Genomic DNA, 18,774 nt, shown 5'->3' on the forward strand with positions numbered 1-18,774 from the left:
TGTATTTGTGTTTTTCATGAGCCTTTGAATTGAAGAAGTCAGAGTGTAAAATGTGGTAGTATTTGTAAGGTATATATATATATATATATATATATATATATATATATATATATATATATATATATATATATATATATATATATATATATATATATATATATAAAACATATAATAAACAAAATAATGAGACATGTTGAAAGGAGATTGAGCTACTTAGATCCCATGTTCTTTCGTGCAAGCGGTGTCTAGCAACTGGATCTCATGCGCATGCGCGTTTGAAAGTTTGTGCGATTTCAGTTACCAACTTTGCTGTGCTTTATCGTGTCGCGTGAAATTTGAGTGCTTGGTTTTGTATTTTTATATTGTGCTATTGTTTTTGACTACTTTAAAACACTTGACGTGCAGTTGCATGAATGGTAAATGATTCAATTGTAAGTATTGGTTTTATATTTCTTATGAGTTTCAGGATGTAATATGAAGTTTAAAGTTTGTGTGAATTACGGGCCATGATTAGTTCTGCAGTCAAGCTCGTCTCATTTCAAGCCCTGCTAGAATTTATCGGCATGTGATGAATGTACTATTGATATAAAGGCTTATATATAATGATCATTGATATAGTCTTATGAATTTTAACATGTTATGTATTCTTTCAGACTCATGATTTGCTGGTTGCGCAGATTAGGCCGACATGGAAACTTTTGCGGTTAGACTCAACTAGGAGGAACTGTTGCAAGACGCTGCAGAAGTCTTGATTCTCCATTGACAACGTCGTATTAAAAGTGTTTTTATTCATTGCATAAAAGGCTGTCGAGGAACTCGCCTTTCAGTAAAGGTTAGTTTGACTGGGGATATTTTATTGATATTTTTTTTCTAACATTGTTGTTTTTATTAACGGAGACTAGGAGGACTTTGTCGAATAGGCCTAGTTGCTTTTGTCATCACGAAACCTGATCAGTTTGTTTAGTCCAGAAATTATTTGCATAATGTGATTTCTTTGCAAAAGATAACTTGTTGGGGACTTGAGATCTAGCACTATACTCAGTTATGAAGTTGGTCTAAGTAGCCAACAGTGGTAGTGTCGAGTGGTCTGCCCACTTGTTTATACATTTATATAACTTTCCAGAGATTTGCCTATGCAATGGTATTCCATCTGGTATTGAAATTACTTGGTTATCAATTCTGGCATCATTTCAGTAGGTCAAGGACGGTGGCTTTTCAGCTTCCATATGTTTTCACTGTCAATATCTCTTCAGAGGTTCTAACTCGGCAATTTTTTCAGTTGAGCTTTTTGACATTTCTTATTTGATGTTTTATGTATGACAAATTATATTTATTTTTATGTCATGTATAGTTTATTTGTTATTTGATTTTTAGTCTTTTCACAGTGGGCTTCTCTCCTTGTTGAAGCCATTGGGCTTGTAGCATCTTGCTTTTAAAAGTAGGTTTGTTGCTTGGCTGGTAGCCTAATGATAATAATATAAAGGCTTCTTTAATAGCACTTTTGACCTTTACCCTATTTACTTTTTCTTTTGCCATAGTCTTAGACTAAGGTGGAATTATTGAAGTGCTTTTGGGTCCAGACTTAATAGTGAATTAGGTATTTGGTAATAAGTCCATAGTAGTAGGTTGCAGACAGAGTTAAGGGAAATAGACAAGCAACTTCATCTCTAGTTGATTGCTAAGAATCAGGGGATAACATGGTTGGTAGCCAGCCTCTCAGTGAGTATACACTACACAATATATATATATATATATATGTGATATATTTATTATATGTATGATTGTATGTAGAAATAACGACAGCTGACACACGAACAAAGTATGTAATATAGCCATGAAAAGAGATATGAAAAGACTTAATAATTTTAGTTTTCCCTAAATGTTTATAATATATATATATATATATATATGTATATATATATATATATATATATATATATATATATATATATGTATTGTACCACATGTGTTTCACATGCTTGTACACTAACAGTATTTACTTTTATTTATTGTATATCTTGCTCTACATCTCACTGTTAAGACAACCTGTTTAAGCCTGTCTGTCATGAATTATTTTGTGACCTTGTTCTGAAGCTGTTGTATTTATATTGCTGTGCCCTAATGATTGATGCCACCCACCGAACATTACCCTTCAACACACGCCGCCTCGATGAAACTGTTGCCCTTCAACAGCGGTGAAGCGTTCGCCTTGTTCTAACGTACCGAAGTCCAGTTTTGAATTAAGGGCGTGACTCGCTCAAGCAGTAAAGTAGACTATGTTCTCGCGGTGATCCCTGATCCCTGTACGCACTGCCATCTCCTATGTCGATATTTTGCCTATGAAGGACCAGATGACCAAAGTGGATACCCTTATGGACAGCCACTTCACCTTCAAGACCTCCATCAACTTCTCCACTCCTCACAAAGAGGATGGCTGTTCAACATTGACCGAAGCTGAGGCAAATGCTGTAGGTCACACACCCACCCCGTGACATGCCGGAGCAGCGACAAAGCTGCCCACCACCCCTCGCTCGCGCCCTAATCAACGACCTCTCCAGCCACCTACTGACGCCCATTGGCCAGGACACCAGCCACCCATTGAGATACTACTGCTAGAGAGTTATTGGATCCTTTGACTGTCCGAGACAGTACTGTAATGTATTGGATCCCTCTCTCTGATTACGGTTAGTTTTTCTTTGCCTACACATACACCGAATAGTCTGGCTTATTCTTTATACATTCTCTTCTTTCCTCATAGAGCTGACAACAATGAAATTACCAAACACTTCTGCACTCAAGGGGCTAATTACTGTACTGTGATAGTTCAGTGGCTACTTTCCTCTTGCTAAGGGTAGAATAGACTTTAGTTATGGTAAACAGCTCTTCCAGGAGAATGACACTCCAAAATCAAACCATTGTTCTCTAGTCTTGGGTAGTGCCATAACCTCTGTACCATGGTCTTCCACTGTCTTGGGTAAGAGTTTTCTTGCTTGATGGTGCACTCGAGCGCACTTGTATCTTATTTTTTTTTCTTCGTGTTTTTTTAAATGGTGTGTTGGGCAGGCTTAATAGAAGGGTCATGGATGCCTGGTGGTTTATCAAGAGGTTGTCTTTTCCTTATCTGATTCTATTTGTTCTTAAAACTATTTTTACTGTCCTCCCTTCAGTTGAAATGGCTATCCTGGAGAGTATTTAGCCTTGTACGGTGTATCGGCTCCTCCGTGATGACCAGTTTTTCCAACTTTTTTTTCTATAGTTTATGGGTTTGACCAATAATTTTATTTATATTTCCTGAAAACTGATTGTTTTCATCATTCTTGTTAATTTAGTTGTTAAGTATGATGTATCTTTTGTATTACCATTAAATCTTATGCTCTCCTAGATTTTGTCAAATTTGTCTACTGTATTGCAATATTCGTGGTCTTAATACAGATATTCAAGACCTTACAGTTGTTGCCAGACAGTATGATATTCTTTTGTGCTCAGTTTAGTTGCTAATATGAGGCACTCATCTGAGCTCCTTATAACTGGTTTTAAGAAGCCAATAATGTTGAAACGTGACGCCATCCCTAGGGCCAGGGGAATGGCGGTGTATATAAGGACTTAGAACCCTGCTTCTCATATGTCCTGCTATGAATGTGGATGTCATGAGATTCAGGTAATAAAAGTTTATGGTAGGCATAACAACTTCTATTTGTGTTCGATCTACTGGAATCCTGACATAAATGATTCTCTTTTCAATTGTCTTCTTACCATTATGGCTAAGATACCTGCAGATGACGGAAATGCCTCTTTTGTCTTTGTTGGTGATTTCAATGCTCACCATAGGGAGTGGTTAAATTCAGTTTCTTGTACCAATCACCATGGCTTAAGAGCTTTAGACTTTGCCTCTGAATCAGGCTGTGAGCAAATCATAAGTGAAGCTACTCACAGGTCTGGTAACTGCTTGGACCTTGTATACACCGACTACTCTGGCGTCATAATAAGTAAGATTGGTTGTCCAATTGGGACGTCTGATCATGTTGTGAAGACTGAGCAGCCTGTCCCTGATTTATCTTACTCGTGTAAGATTTGTATGAAATCTCAAGCAGACTGGAATGGGATTTTGCATGATCTTTTGAGCTTGAATTGGACATAATTGTATAGTAGTGTTGATCCTGCAGTCCCTTTGAATGGGAATCTAGTCAACATAAGTGATAGGCATATCCCTTCTCGTGTACTAAGGTACTGAGTGAAGGACAAGCCATGGTTCAATGATGATTGCAGACCTGCTTATTTGGAGAAGCCGGAGGCCTATCATCTTTGGAAGGGCAAGAGATCAGAATTGACCTGGAATAACTATACTCAGTTTCGAGCTGTTGCTCAGAGAGTTATGCTTCAACTGAAAAAATACGATTTAACCATAAAAGAAACCCTTTCTGGTACAACTCAGGAGCATAAGTAGTAGACTACCCTTAAATCTGCACTCTTTGGTGTAAATGCAACAGTTCCTCCTTTACTTAAACCAGATGGCTCTGTCACTCACTGTCCAAAGGAAGAGGCAACATTTTTGGCAAATCTGTTAGACAATAAGATGACTTGATGAGAAACTCAAACTTCCTCATTTCATTTTTCCTTTTTTCCTGAGGCTTATCTAACTACTGTAGTTTAGCTTTTCAGTCTCGTGAAATTAAAGTACACTTGATGGACTATGATGCTTATGGAGGTGTAGACCCAAATGGTATTTTTCCTTGCTGGGGAATTGGTAATGTGAACACTATGTAAATGTGTTTTTCAATATTTAACTTAGCCGGTGATTATAATAGCTGCAGCTCTGCTGCTCGACAGAAAACTCTACGGAAAAAATCCGCCAGCGATCGCTATGCAGGTAGGGGGTGTACTTCAACAGCGCCATCTGTCGTCCAGATACCCAGTACTCATTGTAAACAAAGAACTCAATTTTCTCTCTGTCGTGCTACCGGCAAGACCTACTAATTCGCTGTTGCTAACTGGATTTGTTTTCACAACTATTTGGTGAAGTACACTATTCTAGTTTTGAGCTTTTGCTGTGCAGGCTTTCTCTTCAATAAATCCTTGCATTCTTTTTTTGATTACGGATTATTTGTTGATGACTTTGGATAGTTTTTGAATTCCCCTTTGACTAATTCAAAATGGCTGACCCTTCTCAAGTCCCAAAATTCAGGAAGTGTAATGCTAGGGACTGTTCAAGGCGTCTTCCGAAGGCCTCTATCGATCCTCACACTGTTTGTTCCAATTGTCGGGATAAAACCTGTCAATTGGAAGATCGATGTGAGGAATGCGTTGGGCTTTCGGAATTCGATTTTATCGAATTCCAAAAATATACACGTAGGCTAGAGAGAGATAGAGTCAGGAGAAGTTCCTCTCGTTCTGTTGAATTTTCCTCTCCTCATGCCCCACAACCTATTCCTTCCCCTGTAGTGGTTGCTCCTAATCCCCCTTCTGGCACTCAGGAACCTTCGATGGCTGATATGATGCGTGCCATCCAAGCTCTGGGTGAGAGAGTTGAGTCCCTGGCTATTGACCGTAACCAGCTCATGGCAGACGTCAAGGAGCTGAAGTGTAAAAGTGCAGTGGGAAGTGATAAAGTGAGTGATAGTGTTGTGGATAGTGTTGCGCTTGAGGGTTCGTCTGTTCGTGCCTGTCGTCCTCCTAGTCCGGGACCTCTTGCAAGCTCCCAAGTCCAGGGGAGAAGCAATGTCGTACGACCAATGGGTTCGAGAGGCTTTAATCAGCGAACAGACGTTCCCTCCGTGGTTTCGGGCGTATCTACCCAAGATCGCCCCTACCACACAAAGACGAGAGAGCCCATTCATACCTCGTCTGCGGAAGAGGTTTCTCGCAAGAAACCATGGACCAAGGTCTCACGACCGTTAAAGCGCAAGTCGGTCCCTTCCGCGCAAGTCCAACGGCCCAGCTGTAGCCACTGGGTCAGTTCGGACTCGCTGCAGTCTTCTGATGACTGCTCACCTCCTAAGAGAGGCAAAGCGGTACCGCCTCAGACAGTTACACCGTCTGTCGCCGCACCTGCTCCTGCAGACCCTAAGTGGTCTTTGCTGCAGACCATGCAGTCCCATTTAACGTCTGATGCAGGACTTTCGTGCGGAGAAGGTTGCTGCTGCACCAGCCTCTTGCCTACAACCAACCATACACTCGGTTGTGCGTTCTGTGGACGCTGAGGCAACCTTCTTGCGCACTCCAGTTGAGAGAGTTCCGCCACCCATGCGTTCCAGTGTACCCTGCCAGCCGCATGTTGACGTTCAGCGACGCACGGAGACTTCTGTTGACGCTCGCGAGGTACAACAACCGTCAGAGTTGTTTTGTTTTGACGCGGTGCGTCAACCTCCGCAACCCAGTGTGGTTGCCACTGCTCACCCACCTCAGGCTAGACAGTCTGGAGTAGACGCTGTGCGTCCCCGCGCTGCTATGGTTGTTGCCAGCTCACAGACTGGGCAACAGTTCCATGACGTTGCGTCCGGCTCAGTCACGCATGCACCCGTGCGACCGGACTCAGCTATCCAGCCGTTACCTACTCCATTGCCGCTTCCTCCTCAATACTCGGATGATGGACTTTCGGATGATGATGGTGCTGCTCACGTTGATGAACCACATTCGGATCTTGACGAGCCTAAGTCCACGCAACCCTCTTTGGACTTTAGAAAGGTTTTAGCTCTGTTCAAAGAGATGTTTCCGGACCAGTTTGTGTCTGTGGCTCCGCGCTTTCCTCCGTCAGAGTTTGTTTTAGGTATGCCGTCATCCTCGCCTGCCTTTACTAGACTCGTCCTCGCACGCTCGTCCAAGAGAGCTTTACGAGTGATAGGAGAATGGATGCAGTCCAAAAAGAGTCTAGGGAAGACAGCCTTTACGTTTCCCCCTGCTAGACTCTCTTCTAGATCGAGCGTCTGGTATGCCACGGGAGAAGTTCTCGGCTTGGGAGTTCCTGCCTCTGCCCAGGGCGACTTCTCAAGTCTTGTAGACTCTCCCCGCAGGCTAGCCATGAGACGCTCGAAAATATGTTGGTCATCTTCGGACCTAGACCACCTTTTGAAAGGGATATTTAGAGCCTTTGAGGTCTTCAACTTTTTAGACTGGTGTCTGGGAGCTTTAAGCAGGAAGATCTCTCCGACAGAGAAGGAAACTTCCTTGCTCATCATGTCCTGCATGGACAAGGCCATACGTGACGGGTCTAATGAGCTTGCTGCATCGTTCGTATCCGGAGTCCTCAAGAAGCGTGAGAACCTTTGCTCTTTCCTGTCAGCTGGAGTGACACCTTGTCAAAGATCCGAACTTCTGTTTGCTCCTCTTTCTAAGTGCCTCTTTCCAGAGGACTTGATTAAGGAGATTGCTGCTTCTTTGATACAGAAGGACACTCATGACCTGGTTGCTTCCTCTGCTCGCAAAGCCACCCCTTTGCCTACCTTGTCAGCTAGACCAAGGATGGACACTCCAGCGTCCCGATTTATTCCGCCCTTTCGTGGCAGAGCCTCCAGCAGAGGAGGTGCTCGTGCCGAAGGGAGACGTGGAAAGAAGAAAGGAACCAAGTCCTTTAAAGGCAGAGTCTGACTGCCAGCTTCTTCAGACAGCAGTGGGAGCCAGACTCAAGAACTTCTGGCAGACCTGGGAGAAGAGAGGCGCAGATGCACAATCTGTGAAGTTGCTCAGAGAGGGGTACAAGATCCCGTTTGTACGAAAACCCCCTCTAGCAACGTCTCCCATCGATCTCTCTCCCAGGTACAGAGAGGAAGACAAGAGACGAGCATTGAAACAGGAGGTGTCTCTCTTACTAGAAAAGGGAGCGGTAGTCAAAGTCCTGGACCATCAAACCCCGGGCTTCTACAACCGTCTCTTCTTAGTGGCAAAGAAGACAGGAGGGTGGAGGCCGGTGCTAGACGTCAGTGCGCTGAATGTCTTTGTCACAAAGCAGACGTTCTCCATGGAGACCACAAAGTCCGTTCTAGCAGCGGTCAGAAGGGAAGACTGGATGGTCTCTTTAGACCTAAGGGACGCATACTTCCACGTCCCCATCCACCCAGACTCCCAACCTTTTCTGAGATTTGTTTACGAAAAGGTTGTCTACCAGTTTCAAGCCCTGTGCTTTGGCCTAAGCACAGCTCCTCTTGTGTTTACGAGGCTGATGAGGAATGTAGCCAAATTCCTTCATTTAGCGGACATCCGAGCCTCCCTCTATTTGGACGACTGGCTTCTAAGAGCTTCTTCCAGTCGTCGCTGTCTGAAGGATCTAAAGTGGACTCTAGATCTGACCAAGGAATTGGGTCTCCTTGTCAATATGGAAAAGTCTCAAGTGGTCCCATCCCAAACTATTGTGTATTTAGGGATGAAGATTCACAGTCTAGCTTTTCGGGCTTTTCCGTCGGCCCCCAGAACAAGCCAAGCCCAGTTATGCATCCAGAACATGCTGAAGAAGGAACGATGTTCAGTCAGGCAGTGGATGAGTCTGATAGGGACACTATCATCCCTGGAACAGTTCGTATCGTTAGGAAGACTACACCTCCGTCCTCTTCAATATCACCTAGCTGTTTACTGGAAAAAGGACAAGACGCTAGAAGCGGTCTCGATCCCCATTTCCGAGAAGATGAAGTCTTGCCTGACTTGGTGGAAGGACAGTATCAGCCTCAGAGAGGGTCTGCCCCTGGCTGTTCAGACTCCCAACCACATTCTCTTCTCGGACGCATCGGACACAGGCTGGGGCGCGACATTAGACGGTCGGGAATGCTCGGGAACTTGGAACTCGAGTCAAAGGACAATGCATATCAACTGCAAGGAGCTACTGGCAGTTCATCTGGCCTTGAAAAGCTTCAAGTCTCTCCTTCAAGGCAAAGTGGTGGAGGTGAACTCGGACAACACCACGGCTTTGGCGTACATCTCCAAGCAAGGAGGGACCCACTCTATGACGTTGTACGAGATCGCAAGGGACCTCCTCACCTGGTCAAAAGGTCAAAACATTTCGCTAGTAACGAGGTTCATCCAAGGCAACCTAAATGTCATGGCAGATTGCCTCGGTCGAAAGGGACAAATCATTCCAACAGAATGGACCCTACACAAGGATGTGTGCAAGAGACTTTGGGCCACATGGGGCCAGCCAACCATAGATCTCTTCGCAACCTTGATGACCAAGAGGCTCCCAATATATTGCTCACCAATCCCGGACCCAGCAGCAGTTCATATAGATGCCTTTCTCCTAGATTGGTCACATCTAGACCTATATGCATTCCCCCCGTTCAAGATTGTCAACAAGGTACTGCAGAAGTTCGCCTCTCACGAAGGGACAAGGTTGACGTTAGTTGCTCCCCTCTAGCCCGCGAGAGAATGGTTCACCGAGGTACTTCGATGGCTAGTGGACGTTCCCAGAACGCTTCCTCTAAGGGTGGACCTTCTACGTCAGCCACAGGTAAAGAAGGTACACCAAGGCCTCCACGCTCTTCGTCTGACTGCCTTCAGACTATCGAAAGACTCTCGAGAGCTAGAGGCTTTTCGAAGGAGGCAGTCAGGGCGATTGCTAGAGCAAGGAGGACATCCACCCTTAGAGTCTACCAATCGAAGTGGGAAGTCTTCCGAAACTGGTGCAAGTCAGTATCTGTATCCTCGACCAGTACCTCTGTAACTCAAATAGCTGACTTCCTTTTATACCTGAGTAAAGAACGATCTCTTTCAGCTCCCACTATCAAGGGTTACAGAAGCATGTTGGCATCAGTCTTCCGTCACAGAGGCTTAGATCTTTCCAACAATAAAGATCTACAGGACCTCCTTAAGTCTTTTGAGACCACGAAGGAGCGTCGTTTGGCTACACCTGGTTGGAATTTAGACGTGGTACTAAGATTCCTCATGTCAGAAAGGTTCGAGCCGCTTCAATCAGCCTCATTTAAAGATCTCACCTTAAAGACTCTTTTCCTGGTTTGCTTAGCCACAGCTAAAAGAGTCAGTGAGATTCACGCCTTCAGCAGGAACATCGGATTTTCATCTGAAACGGCTACATGTTCTCTACAACTTGGTTTTCTAGCCAAAAACGAGCTACCTTCTCGTCCTTGGCCGAAATCGTTCGATATTCCAAGCCTATCGAATATGGTTGGAAATGAACTAGAAAGAGTCTTATGCCCTGTGAGAGCTCTTAAGTTCTATCTAAGACGAACTAAACCTTTACGAGGACAGTCAGAAGCTTTATGGTGTTCAGTTAAGAAACCATCTTTGCCTATGTCAAAGAATGCTTTATCCTATTTTATCAGACTGTTAATACGAGAAGCTCATTCACATCTGAGTGAGGAAGACCAAGCTTTGCTGAAGGTAAGGACACATGAAGTTAGAGCTGTCGCAACTTCAGTGGCCTTTGAACAAAATAGATCTCTGCGAAGTATAATGGACGCAACCTATTGGAGAAGCAAGTCAGTGTTCGCGTCTTTTTATCTTAAGGATGTCCAGTCTCTTTACGAGAACTGCTACACTCTGGGACCATTCGTAGCAGCGAGTGCAGTAGTGGGTGAGGGCTCAACCACTACAATCCCCTAATTCCATAACCTTTTTAATCTTTCTCTTGAAATGTTTTTTATTGTTGTTTTTGGGTTGTCCGGAAGGCTAAGAAGCCTTTCGCATCCTGGTTGATTTGGCGGGTGGTCAAATTCTTTTCTTGAGAAGCGCCTAGATTAGAGGTTTTGATGAGGTCCTGTGGTATGGGTTGCAACCCTTCATACTTCAGATCCTAGGGGTCGCTCAGTATCCTAAGAGGATCGCGAGACTCCGTAAGGAAGACGTACTTAAAAAGGCAGAGTAATTGTTCAAGTCGACTTCCTTACCAGGTACCTATTTATTCTATTGTTATTTTGATAACTTCTAAAATGAAATAAAAAATCCTTAGCTCATAATAATGTAAACATATATTGCTGGTCTCTACCCACCCCCCTGGGTGTGAATCAGCTATTATAATCACCGGCTAAGTTAAATATTGAAAAATGTTATTTTGATAATAAAATAAATTTTTGAATATACTTACCCGGTGATTATAAATTAAAGGACCCTCCCTTCCTCCCCAATAGAGACGCAGTGGACCGAGGAGAAAATTGAGTTCTTTGTTTACAATGAGTACTGGGTATCTGGACGACAGATGGCGCTGTTGAAGTACACCCCCTACCTGCATAGCGATCGCTGGCGGATTTTTTCCGTAGAGTTTTCTGTCGAGCAGCAGAGCTGCAGCTATCATAATCACCGGGTAAGTATATTCAAAAATTTATTTTATTATCAAAATAACATTTTTGGTAGCTCAAGTCCAACTGTTTAACGCCCAATTTCCATAACTCCCTTATTATCTATAGTTTGAATAGGTTTGCTGAAGGTAATCATCTGTTCCCTAGTTTGCAATTTGGTTTTCGTAAAGGCCTTGGAGCATGTGATGCCCTTTTTACAATCTCAGTGCTTTACAGAAAACCCTTGGTTGTGATCAGGACGTTCGTATGATTGGCCTTTATTTTAGTGCTGCCTTTGACCGTGTTAATCACGAGGCCCGTGTTTTCAAACTCAAACAGTTGGGAGTGGGTTGGTTGTTTCATAGCATCATTATTGAATTTTAAGTAATAGATCGCAGAGTTGTTGTTGATGGGCACCATAGTGAGTATAGTAATGTGATATCTTCAGTTCTTCAGGGTTGTGTTCTAGGCCCATTACTTTTCATACTATATACACATGACATGTTGTTTAGTATGGAAAACAAGCTTGTTGCATATGCAGATGATGCTATGCTCTTTGAATCAATTCCAGTGGTTGCTGAATCCCTTAATAGAGATCTAGCTAATTAGTGCATGGTGCAAATTATGGAGTATGAAGTTGAATCCTAACAAAACTCAAAGTATGATTGTACAGTACGTAGGTCAAGGGCCATGGCTCCTCAACATCTGGATCTCAGCATTGATAATGTTTCTTTAACTTTGTATGGTTTTTAAAATTTTAGGTGTGATTCTCAACAGCAAATTTACTTTTGAGAAACACATTAGGTCTGTGTCTTCTTCAGTTGCAAAAAAAATTTACTTATTGAAAAAGTTTCAAGATTTTTGTTGATCAATCTACGCTATTCTGATGAAGTGTTTTGATTCTTTCATTTTACCTTGTTTCAAGTATTGTCCTCCTGTCTGGTCTTCAGCTGCTGGTTCTCATCTTGATTGGACACGAACTTATGGTCTATTAAATTTCTTATTCCTGATCTGGATATTAATCTCTTGACACCATCGTTCAGTTAGTTCATTATGCATGTTGCATAAGATTTTTTATAATTCTGACTATCCTTTACGTTTAGATCTTCCTGGACAATTCAATCTTGTTCGTAATACCTGTACTAGGTATGCAGTTTATTCCAGCTTTGAGTAAGTTGTGGAATGATCTTCCTAATTGGGTAGTTGAATCGGTAGAACTTCAAAAGTTCAAACTCGCTACAAATGTCTTCATGTTGAACAGGCTTACATAAGTCATTTTATAGTTTATATATCAAATATCTGTTGTAATGTTTTTAAAATATTTCATTTTACTTTTTCATTATTTCTTATATCGTTTATTTATTTCCTTATTTCTTTTCCTCACTGGGCTATTTTTCCCTGTTGGAGCCCTGGGGCTTATAGCATCTTACTTTTCCAACTAGGGTTATAGCTTAGCTAGTAATAATAATAATACTCCAGATTTGGGACTAATGTGAAGAAATGTGCAAATGGTTGTCAGTGGCCAAAAAACGTATAAGTAGGCCATCGCTTGTGGCGGTGGCCTTCCCTGTTAATTTTTTGTTACATGATGCAGGTACGGGGGTGCGATTTTTGTTAAACACTGGTGCTTGTTGTTTTCCTCTGCCAAGGCCACTCTCTAGGACACAACGTAGTCTCTAATTTTGCCGACGTCCGCCTAGTAGCTGCCAATGCATCTGTGATACCCAGCCATGGTTACGAAACCCCCTCATTATCGTTTGGAAGCTACAAATCTAATTGGAAATTTCTCATTGCTGACATCTGATTACCAATCCTCGGTGCTGATTTCCTCTTGCATTTCCACAGTATTTGGTTGATGTCACACCCACGATTAGTGAACACAGACTTGTATTTGTTGGCACCTCTTTAACCCGCCCCCTCCGACCTCGTTCTCCACATCAGCTCACCCACGGATGTTTATGCCCACCTCCATGTCGTACCCGGAAGTTTTCCGCCCAGAACTTTGTTAAATGCCCATGGTTCCCAACAAACATGGTATTTATCACCCTATCAAGACGACTGGTTCCCCAGTGTTTGCCAGATTCAGGTGTCTGGCACAGGATCGTTTGGCAGCCACTAAACAAATATTTGCCGAAATGGAAGAAATGGGCCTTTGCCTAAAGGCCTTCAGCCCATGGTCGTCGCCCCTACACATTTTTCTGAAGAAATATGGATCCCTGCATCTCTTGGGGTATTACAGGTGTCTAAAAATGTAGACAGAACTGGAACTCTACCCCCTCGCAAACATGGCCACTGTTACCTCCTATTTGAACAAAGCTAAGGTTTTCTCCATGCTTGATCTCCAGAAGACTTTCCCAAGACCACCATCACCACCCCTTTTGGTACATACAGCTTCAATTACTCTTATTTTGGCCTTCGTAATGCTGGGGTCACTTTTCAACGCTAATGGATGTCATATTAGGGGACCTCCCCTTCTGCATAGGTTGTTACATGGATGACATACCTATGCTCTCTTCCTCCAAAGAGGAACACCTCCGTCACCTACATATTCTCAATTGCTTGCAACAGAATGGCCTTGTAGTCCGGCACAACAATTGTACCTTTGGCGCCAACGAAGCATCGTTATTAGGGCATCGCATCACTCCTGAAGGAGCCCTTCCCCTCCCTCAAAAGGTAGTAGCCATTCAAACTTACCCCCTCGACCATCAAAGTACTGCAAGAATTTTTGGGACACTCTTTCCCCCCTCTACACCTGCCTTAAGGGCAAGCCTAAAGACCTGAAGTGGGGTCCCTCTCTTCAAGAAGCGGCCTCCTGCAACGCAAAGAATGCCCCATCAACCGCTGCTGCTCTTGCTTTTTCCATCACAATCGGAAGGCTTTCTTCCTCAACATTCATTCCAAAGAAGACTGGGTCTTGATTGATCGCCTGAAACCTGTGTATCTCCTTCATGATGAACCGCCTACAGTACGCCTTTCAAGAGCATGGCGCTCCATTCCACATGTCTTTTTTTTTTTTTTTTAAATGCTGCACTGGGGTGGGCTAACTCCTAGCCTAAAAAGTCACTGATGATTAACACAGTAAATATTACCTAATATTTCAATTTGGTTTTTACAACAGTTTATAATCATATATAGTGTACTGTACAGTATATGTACACTATGTACTGGACACAGTAAGGTTACAGTACATTATTGTGCTAAGGTAAAGTTTTACCAAGTCAACATCATCCCCTTACTGTTCTGTATAACAAAAGTTGTTTCTATCTAGTAAAACTGTGTTGCATATTACTGTTATATATGTACAGTGATATTGCTACAGTACTTACTGTAAGTGTTTGGTGTTTTCGTTCAGACAACTCATAGCCTAGCGTTTTCTTGAAGCATGATGCAACTTCTTAAGTGTCTCTTGCGCAGTATGTTATATTTATACTTTCTTGAATAGAAATACAGCTCATTTTATAAACTAAAAACACAAATCTCGATAATAATGGTTTCTTATTAAATAAACAAAGCCAATTAAAAGTTTTAGTTGTTCCGTAACTGGAATACAAACCATTTCGGCGGAGCTGAAATTACGAGCCATTAAAATTTGCGAGGGTTAACTACCCACACCGCTAGTTAGCGGCGGGTATGGGGGTTGCTTGCTACCACTCCCACTCGGATACTTGTGATTTAGCTCACTTTACTTTTGGCTCGGATGGAGAACGGTTGTTTCCGCTCTTCCTCCTCGCCTATTCTGGACTGCCATTAATTTTTGTCTTTTAACTTACTTTTTCTTATACTGTACATGTATATATATGAAAACATTCTTAATGTTTATATATATATAAATGTGTACTGTATAGAAATGGGATAAGTTTCCTTTTCAGTGTTTGTGCTGTGCGTGTGATACATATACGACAGGTTCTTATTGTTATGTATTATTGTAATAATGTACTGTATTACCTCAAATGTTACGTGTATTGCGCAACATTGCATCATACTGCTTTGATAAAACATGCTCAAGAATGTATATAACTGAAATAATGTTTGTTTGTAACTGGAGTACAAACCACGCTATTTATTAGGGGTTATACTTTCGGCGGAGCTGAAATGACGAGCCATTAAAATTTAGCGAGGGTTAACTACCCTCACCGCTAGTTAGCGTGGGTAGGGGGGGGGGGTAGCCTGCTACCACTCCCGTTCACACACCTGTGATTTAGTCACTTTACTTTTGGCTCGGATCGAGAGCGGTTGTTTCCTCTCTTCCTCCTTGCCTATTCTGGACTGTCATTAATTTTTGTCTTTTAACTTACTTTTTCTTATACTTGTATATATATATGAAAACATTCTTTATGTTTATGTATATATATGTGTATGGAAATGTGATAAGTTTCCTTTTCAGTGTTTGTGCTGTGTGTGTGATTCATATACGACAACGACGCTTGCATAGATTAGCAAGGCCAGCACAGTTACACTTCGAGGGGAACGACCTCTCCCTCTCTGGTCCATCGGTCTTCCCGTCGGCATATAACCGTTAACTCGGCCGCTGCAGGGGAATCGTCATCGCCTGTTAAATGATTAATTTTATTGTCGGCGCAATACTTATTTTATACTGTTCCCTCGGGATTCCTCCCTAGGGAATTTCTGTTAAATTATTAATTTTATTTTTTCCCACTTAACTATGCAGTTTTTCTTCGTTCGACTAAGAGCTGTTCTGTTCATGCCTGGGGAATTTGCTGTCACTGCCGTCATTCAGACGACTTCGTCATGGGCGTCATCACTTCTCTTAGAAGTACTCCCGTGACAACATGACCAGCACTTCAGATCATCTTAGAACGTTAAAGGAGGTTCGCCTCCAGGGGTTGGACAACTTCCCTTCCGAGGGAAGTTTCCTCCCCAGGTGTGAGGTTGTTTCTCCCTTCAGAGGGAGAACTTCCCACATTTTAATAAATTCATCGTCTCCGACTGCTGTTGCTGCCTTCGCCCAGACTTCTCTCTCCCCTTGTTGAGTTTCTTTTCCTTCAGGGGCGGAGCACAGTCTTGGCAAGTCTCTTCTACGAAGTGCTTACCTCTCTCGTTCGCGAGAGAGGCCACTCATAGAGACTCCTCTTCGGAGGGTCGCTACTGTTAAAGGTCAGCTTGCTGATCCACCGGCCCTCAATGGGCGTCATCATGGGCATCTTCTAGTCTCTTCTACGAAGTGTTCACCTCTCTTGGTCGCGAGAGAGGCCTCTCATAGACTCTCCTCTTCGGAGGATCGCCACTGTTAAAGGTCAGCTTGCTGATCCACCGGCCCTCAATGGGCGTCATCATGGGTGTCTTCTAGTCTCTTCTACGAAATGTTCACCTCTCTTGTTTGCGAGAGAGACCACTTATAGAGACTCCTCTTCGGAGGATTAAGCAGACCTAGCAGCGCAACCTTGCGCTGCAACTTAGTCCGTGGACTTCGGTCCTGGACTCTTAACGCGGACCTTTTTACGGTGGATGCTCGCCCTTCCAAAGGGCACATCCCAGTTCCTGATCGTCCTGCCAGCTGATCTACCAGCGCGACCTTGCGCTGCAACGTAGTCTTTTTGGACTTCGGTCCTCGTCTCTAATGCGGACCTTTTTACATTCCCCATCGGTGGATGCTCGCCCTTCCAAATGGCACATCCCAGTTCCTGATCGTCCTGTCAGCTGACCTGCCAACCTACTAGTGCTACCTTCGCACGTGCGCGCCAGTAGTCTTGCACGCACGCGTGGCAATAGTCTTCTGGTGCGCCGATGGTCTCCTGCGCACGCGCCGACGATCTTCCGCGCGCCGACGATTTTCTGCACGCGCGAGCGCCAATGCTCTTGCGCTCGCGTGCCAATAGTCTTGCATGCGCGCGTAGCAACAGTCTTCCGCTCGTGCGCCGACTTTCTTCTGCGCGCGGGCGCCAAGGGTCTCCCGCGTGTGCGCCAACAGTATTGCGCGCGTGCGCGTCGGATGGTCTCGCACGTGAGCTCACCAACAGTCTACTGCCCCCGCGTGCCGACAGCCTGTGCGCGTGCGCACTCCAATAATCTCTAGCGCGCACATGCAGCCTTCCACGTACCGATGGTCTTCTGCGCGCGGACGCCGATGGTCTTCCGCACACGCGCGCCAACAGTCTCCACGTAGTACTCTCACGCACGGGCCAATGCACCCACCCTTGCGCAACCAGTCACGCGCTTCACCGCATTCTAGGGAGAATGCATAAAACTACACAGTGCCTTACTGCGTGTCAGTGCTCTTCCTCACTTTCCTGCGCCCTCTTGTGCAGTTACGGTCTCGGATCCAATGTGCCAGCTCTTGCCAAAGAGTCAAGGCTCGCAGATCCAATGCACCAGCTCTTGCCTAAGACCCAGCGCTTGCCTGCTCTCCAGGCAGATATTAAGCACCAGCATCATCCTGTGTACCATCGCTCCAGTACTCTCCTACACACTCGTGCAATAGTCACTAAAAAGGAATGAAACTTTTTGGACAGGTCACCATTGCCCCATTCCTCCCCGAAAACACATAAACATTGCCACCGGAAAAAGAGGAATAAGGCTTCACAGAAGGATTCAAGATCCCAAAGATTCCATCCTACAAGGGGAATGGAAACGGGGAATCCTTGGTCCCTGTCTCTTCTGAAGTTTCTTTTTCCTTGACAGACCACCGTCAGCAAACAGGAAAGCATCAACAGACTGATCTCTAGATCACTGTTTGCTGATGGCTAGTTCACAGTTTACTGATCGCTAGGTCGCCGATCACCAGATCGCCAATTGCTTGCTCAATGCTGATCTTTGACCTCTAGTCCCTCCAATGACTAACGATCTCCAATTGCTAGCGTTTCCAATCACCGATTGATAGTCAATAACCAGTTATCAGCTTGCTGATCACTAGATCACCGATGGGCAACTCATCTTTCTTCGATCATTGAACTCGGGTCGCTGATCTCTGACCGGCCCATCTTCAGCTTGCTCATCTCTGACCAACCAGGGGGGACCATAATCTCTAACTCAACATCGGCTCACAGACCACCGATTCATCGGTCATCGGCAATTCGCCAGCAGTTCGTGACTCGAACTTACTAGCCAACCTCTTCCTGTAGTTTCCTAGATCAGAAGGTATACAACATACTTCTCGCTACTGGCCGTTCGCCATCACACTAAAGTGATCGGCAAACGTTCGACAACCCTCTTCAACGGCTGTCGACAGGGAACTACTTGCTAGCACTCTCCAACTGCACAGTAACCACGATACCCAACGGTTAACCATTGATTAACATTCGCCAGATTGATTCTATTTTAAGGAATAGCATCAATCCCATCAGGGCACATGGTAAGGCTAAGCATTACCTTCCTTCTGTTAGTTAAAGGAATTCTCTCTGAGAAGAATTCTTACACTGGGTATCGCCCTTGATCCATCTAGGAAGGTTGGAAGATTCAGTCTAGGCAAGCAAGAAACACCAGTTCAGGGCACTGTGCTTCGGTCTTTCCACCACACCCATCCTGGTCTCACAGGGTCGGCTTCTGTCTCCTCCGTTTTGGGACGATGGACTGACCTTAGCAGACTTAGTGGCAACCTTGCATTAGC

The 18,774-nt window shown here is 44.1% G+C and overlaps 1 long non-coding RNA gene across 1 annotated transcript in view; it reads left to right on the top strand.

Annotated features, from left to right (window-relative positions):
• The first annotated feature begins 302 nt into the window (after positions 1 to 302).
• Positions 303 to 18,774, top strand: part of LOC137634575 (uncharacterized) — a 629,767-nt gene continuing 611,295 nt past the window's right edge. Inside the window, exons 1-2 of the long non-coding RNA XR_011042534.1 lie at positions 303 to 431; positions 654 to 832. This is a non-coding gene — a long non-coding RNA (uncharacterized lncRNA). The remainder of the gene's footprint in view (positions 432 to 653; positions 833 to 18,774) is intronic.

This window comes from Palaemon carinicauda, chromosome 44 (genome assembly GCF_036898095.1).
Source record: "Palaemon carinicauda isolate YSFRI2023 chromosome 44, ASM3689809v2, whole genome shotgun sequence".
In the NCBI taxonomy this organism is placed as follows: domain Eukaryota; kingdom Metazoa; phylum Arthropoda; class Malacostraca; order Decapoda; family Palaemonidae; genus Palaemon; species Palaemon carinicauda.